Raw genomic sequence first — 6,376 nt, 5'->3', positions numbered from 1 at the left:
GTTGATTTTACGCGGATGTTAATCTCTTAGTTTTGATCATTGTGCTGTGGCTGCATAAGAGGTTAGCTGGGTGAAGTGTATCTGGGGACCCTCTATGGCTTTCGCATCTTTTCTCTAAGTCTCCTGTCATTTCAAAGTAAAAACAAAGAAGACAAGGGTAGCGGCTTCAGGCACAGCTGGACCCAGTACTCAGTGCTGTCTGGGCTTGTGGCTCCAACTCTCAACTCCTCCATCAGAACTGTGAGAAATGCCTTCTTTCAGCTTCTAATCCTGCAGAAAGAACTGCATGGTCTTCCCCCAGAAATCCTAAGAGTAGCTGCTGGTGTCTCATGCATGTGAGCTGCATATGGGCGCCCGTTGGTCAGGAACCCATGCTGAGAGGTGCTATGGTTTGAATGTTTGGCTCCCCCCAAACTCGTGTTGAAACTTAATAGCCATTGTAACAGTATTAAGAGGCAGGGCCTTCAAGAGCTGGTCAGGCCATGAGGGCCCTGTCCTCCTGACTGAGTGAATGCTGTTATTGTAGGAGTGGGCTCCTTACAACAGGGCCTGTTTGGCCTCCTCTTGCTCTCTCTACCCCTCTCTGAGCCCTCGTGTTGTGGGATGACACAGCCAGAAGGCCCTCGCAAGGTCCCGGCCCCTCCACCTTGGACCTTGCAGCCTCCCAAACCATGAGCCAATACATCTCTGCTCATTGTAAATTACCTAGTCTTGGGCATTGTGTTACAGCAGCAAAAAGCAGCCTACGGCAGTCACCGTGCTAACACCTGGCGGCAGCCTGCGTGGCTCAGGCCAGTCAGGTCCCCCTGGAAGCAAGCATGAGGTCGTCGCCTCTGGAAGTGCTAGGGGAGGGTGATCTGGAGGAAATCAGAGTGGTGTTCTACTAGAAGGCCGATAACTCCTGGGTAAAGTGCCAATGCTCACCTCTGTCTCTGCAAGCTCAGTCTCTCATGGAATCTCCAGGAGCACAAGGGCCATCTCGACAGCTCCACATTCCCAGCGCCTGGCCCAAGCCTGGCCCATGATCAGATAAATGCCTAAGTGGGGTGGCATGGACATTTGCACACGTCCAGACTGCTTTATGTTAGAAGCTGAGCTGGCATGCCACTAGCTGGTTTTGATGTAAACAACAATTTTGTAAAACCCTGGACTGAATGGGTCTAACGGCTGGTTCTGTGAACTTGAGCCTCAGCGTCCTCCTGTGTCAAAAGAGCACAAACCACTTTCCCAGAGAGGTTATGAAGACAGAAATGACCCTGTGACCCCTTTGCAAAGTATGAAGAACGGTTCCCACTCATGCATGGAGCTGGATTTTCCCAAGTAGGAAACAGGCGTGGTAAATAGATACTGTTGTTTCAGCCGGTGTAATCTGGGACCAGTTTTTTTTAAAGCAAGTCTAAAGTTTTTTTCAGACTACTACAATATGGTACATGATAGGAATATTGACATTTATTAAAAGACTTTCTCTGAGTGTCACTTCTAATTTTTATTCAGAAAGCAGATATATCTTAGGTCCTTTAGAGAAAGGTGTTTCATACATCAAGAGGCATTGAAAACTGCAGTCACTTGGCCCTTTGAACATTATATTATCAAACTATTTTATTTACTGAAAAGACAACATCCTTTGAAAAGTGTCCATGAATCCAACGGTGGTCTGGAGATTCACATACAAATTATTTCGAATATTTCTAGAAGGGCAACAATGGATTTATGTCCATACTATCTATTGGCCTAACAGTTGCAAGAAATTGTATTAAATGGAAAAATGTGAGAAAGTAAATATCTGCTGCCTGATATTGAAGAGGAAAATTGCTACTCTGTCACCCAAGTAAGGAGCTGCCAGTTTTATGGATCATTTCCCTTTGAAAAATGATTGACAGTACCTTTAGGGGGAGTTCGAGTTCTTCCCAAAGGATTCGTTCATTACTGTTTATAGAATTCATATTACAAAGGGCTTTAAAGATGTTTATCTAATGTTTCATTGCATCCCAGTGAAATAGGAGGCTTTGTCCCTGTGCTATAGAGGGGACAGGCCTGAGAGGCCGTGTGGTGGCCCGCCATCACTCAGCTCCTGGGAGGCAGCCTTGAGACCCAGGCCTTCCCCTCTTCCCCTCCCCTCGCGGGGGGACACTCACGCCCTCCCCTCCATGGCAGGAGGCCAGTTGTTCCTGGCGTGCACTTGGCCTCCCGCCTTTCCCACTGAGGTCTCAGCATTTCTCCTTTCGGTTTCCCCATGGTGATTTATTGTTGACAGCTTTGGTAAGTTACAATTCATAGACCAAACAATCCGCCTGTTTAGTGTGAACAATTCAGTGGCTTCTCCTATAGTCACAGAGTTGCACAATCAGTTGATTTCAGGACATTTTCGTTGCCTCCAAAAGAAACCCAGTACCTGTAACCTGTCGCCTCCCCCACACAATCGCCCCATCTCCCTCAGGCTCAAGCGTCCACGAACCTACTTTGTTCCTGTTGACTTTCTTTTTTCCTTTTGTTTGTTTTTTTTTTTGAGATGGAGTCTGGCTCTGTCACCCAGGCTGGCATGCAATGGCGCAACTTCGACTCACTGCAACTTCTGCCTCCCAGGTTCAAATGATTATCCCGCTTCAGCCTTCTGAGTAGCTGGGATTATAGGCGCGGGCCACCACGCCCGGCTAATTTTTGTGTTTTTTAGTAGAGATGGGGTTTCACCATGTTGGTCACGCTGGTCTCGAACTCCCGACCTCAGGTGATCTGCCCACCTCGGCCTCCCAAAGTGCTAGGATTACAGGTATGAGCCACTGCACCCGGCCTGGACTTTCATATAAATGGAATTATGCAATATATGGCCTTTGGTTTTTGTTTGTTTGTTTAAGAAACAGTGTCTTGCTCTGTCACCCAGGCTGGAATGCAGTGGCACCATCTTGGCTCACTGCAGCCTCAACCTCCTGGGTTCAAGTGATCCTCCAGCCTCAGCCTCTCAAGTAGCTAGGACTACAGGGTGCATGACCGTGCCCAGCTAATTTTTAAATTTTTTGTAGAGACAGGGTCTTGCTATATTACCCAGGCTGGTCTCGAACTCCTGGCCTCAAGCAGTTCCCCCACCTCAGCCTCCCAAAGGCATGAAGCCACTATGCCTGGCCTAATACGTGGCCTTTGTGTCTGACTCCCTTCGCTCAGAATAACGTTTTCAAGGTGCATCCGTGGTGTCCCATGAGTCAGTACTTCATTCCTTCTTATAGCTGAGTAGTATTGATGTTAAGTATAGACCACAGTTTGCTTATCCATCCATAAGTTGGTGGACATTTGGACTGTCTCCACTCTGGCTATTATGAATAATGCTGCTGTGAACATTTCTGTCCCAGTTTTTGTGTGGACACATCGCCTCATTTCTCTTGGGTATATGCCTAGGAGGGGAATTGCTGGGCAATATGGGAATTCCATCTTTAGCTGTTTGGGGAACTGCTAGACTATTGTCCAAAGCGGCTGTGCCATTTTCCATTCCCGCCAGCAGTGTACCAGGATTCTGATTTCTCCCCACCCTCAACAACACCTGTAATCTTTCTGATCGTGCCATTCTAGTGGGTGTGACGTGGTATCTCAGCATTTCTGCCTGGACCCAATCAATACAAAAATGATCTTGTTTCCAGATCCTGAAGGTTAGAGATAAGACTTATAGTCAAACACCTGTAGAATCTGAGAGTTGGAAGGGTAAACCTAGGGAGCAGCCATGACTCCTGGGACAGAGAGCCCGAGGAAGAGCCGCTCCTCAGGGCTAAGTCCAGACCTTGCTGGAGATAGCATGGCCCTGGCCCAGTGCCCGGCAGAGAAGTCCCTGTGGAGAACTTGCTGGAATGTGACCCCCAGGAATGCCAGGGAAGTTGTGCACAGGGAGGTGTCTTGCTGAAGGCACTGCATGAGACTTCCTCAGGAGGGCATCAAGGGAAGTGCTGGCTTCCAGATGCTGCTGGCCACCATGCTTCCAAGAGCACGGGCGGCTGCAGGAGCTCCTCTGCAGGAAGCTGTCCAGGAGGGGCATGTTCTGCTTTGTCCCTCCAGGGCTGCAGGGGGAGGCTGCCTCATTCTGGGAGTCAGCATAGGATTACCTACACATACAATCCGTGCTTTAAAATCTCAGCTTAATCAATTACAGTCCACTTTGCTGACTATTTTGACTCATAGGTCGGAACTTGGATGGGAAAAAGAGGCGCCATTGACCAGAGTTCTCATGCCCAGCACTTACTAGAAAGGAGGGAAGAAATTGGAATACCTCTGCTCCCTGGGTGCCTGCCCTGGGATCACCCCTCAGGGTCTTCAGCAGCAGATGTTCTGTTCTCCCTGCCCCCCTCAAGTCCTCCTTAAGCCCTGCAGCTAGTCCTCTCTGGGAGGCTTATCCTAAAAAAACAATTTGATAGCAATCATTTCACATGCTTGTGGAACCCAGATCTCCCTCAGGGGTCTTTGCATTAATCAACAAACAGTTCCAGGAGATGCTGCTTTGGGAGCCTTTTCCCTATGGCCAAAAGCAAAAGCCTGTCCTGTATCAAGTTCAGGCCACAGCAGGAAGTTGGCCAGTGAGAAAAACACCATAATCTTGTCTGATGTAGAAAAAGACAGAACTTGTTGTGCCACATTCTTAACCTAGAAGAGAGTCAGCTCAGTGAGCCCTTCTCACCTGAAGGAACAGTTAACTCCCCCATGTGACTTAGAGAAAGTCAAGTTCATTCTTTTCTTGTTATTTTTTGGTGTCTGGGCCAGATAAGTCATGCTAGAAATGTTCAGGATCCTTAATCAACAGTGTATTAATTAGTGAGGATAAGTCTAAGCTACTGTGACCAAAATGACCAAGGCTTCCCTGGGTGAAGGTTTATGCATTTGTTCTTCACACAGAAGTCTGAACAGCAAGTTCAGGACTGCTTTGGGGGCTCCTCTATCATTTGGGACCTGGATTTCTTCCATTATGAGCCTCTTCCTTCCTCAGTTTTATCTCACAGGCCAAGATCTCTGCACCAGCTCCTGCTAGAGCAGCCAGTGGGAAGGAGGAAAAGAGAGGGCAAGACATGATCCCTCCGTTTAAAGGCACAAACCACAGTTGAAAGTTTCAACCCCTTGCCTCTACTCTCCAGAAAACGTCAGATGGCCACATCCAACTGTATGAGAGGATGAAAATATGCCTAGCTCAAAATTCTGCGTAGGAGAGGAAGAACAGATAATGGAAAACAATAATCAGTTTTTTGCAAATTGGATGTCAACCTTTAAGTTCCTCTATTACATCAATTATACCATGACATCTGCCCCAAGGAAAACAAATAGAAAAAAAAAAGAGATAAAAGACATCCAATTTGGAAAGGAAAAAGCAAAATGTTCTGTTTGCAAATGCTATGATCTTACATATAGAAAACCCCAGAAGAACTCCACCAAAATACTCTTAGAACTAATGAATAGTTGTTACTAAATGAACTCAGTAAAGATTTTGAATACAAAATCAACACAAAAATTAGTTGCACTCCTATACACCAAAAATAAATTACCCAAAAAGAAATTAAGAAAATGATTTTATTTACAATAGCATCAAAAAGAATAAAATACTTAGGAATAAATTTAACCAAGGAAATGAAAGATCTGTATACCAAAAACTGTAAGACATTGATGAAAAGGAAGATACAAATGTAAAGGTATCCCGCGTTCATGGATTGGAAGAATTAATATTTTTACAGTATCCATAGTACCCCAGGTGATCTACAGAGTCAGTGTAATTCCTATCAAAATATCGATGGCATTTTCACAGGTAGAAAAAAATCCTAAAATTTATATAGAATCACAGAAGACCACAAATACCAAAAGCAACCTTGAAAACGAGAACAAAGCTGGTGGCATCACACTAACTGACTTCAAAGTATATATAAAACTATAGTAACCAAAATAGGGTACTGGCATAAAAACAGACAGTTAGACCAATGAAACAGAATGGAAAGTCCAGAAATCAATTCACACACTTACAGCCAATTGATTTTCAACAAAGGTGCCAAGAGCAAATGGGAAAGGACAGTCTCTTCAATAAATAGCAATGGGAAAACTGGATATCCATATGCAGAAGAATGAAATTGGACCTTTATCTCACACCATATACAAAAATCAACTCAAAATGGATTGAAGACTTAAATGTAATATTTGAAACCATAAGACTCTTAGAACACAGAAGAAAAGCTTCATGACATTGGTCCTGGCAATGATTTTTTGGCGATGACACCAAATGCATAGGTAACAAAAGAAAAAATAAACAACTGGGACTTCATTAAACTAAAAATTTTCTGCTCAGCAAAAGAAACAACAAAATGAGAAGGCAACCCATGGGATGGGAGAAAATATTTGCAAACCACACATCTGATAAGGGGGTTAA

This window comes from Symphalangus syndactylus, chromosome 1 (assembly GCF_028878055.3).
Source record: "Symphalangus syndactylus isolate Jambi chromosome 1, NHGRI_mSymSyn1-v2.1_pri, whole genome shotgun sequence".
NCBI lineage: Eukaryota > Metazoa > Chordata > Mammalia > Primates > Hylobatidae > Symphalangus > Symphalangus syndactylus.
The sequence above is the reverse complement of the archived record's forward strand: the minus strand, read 5'-3'. Positions refer to the sequence as shown.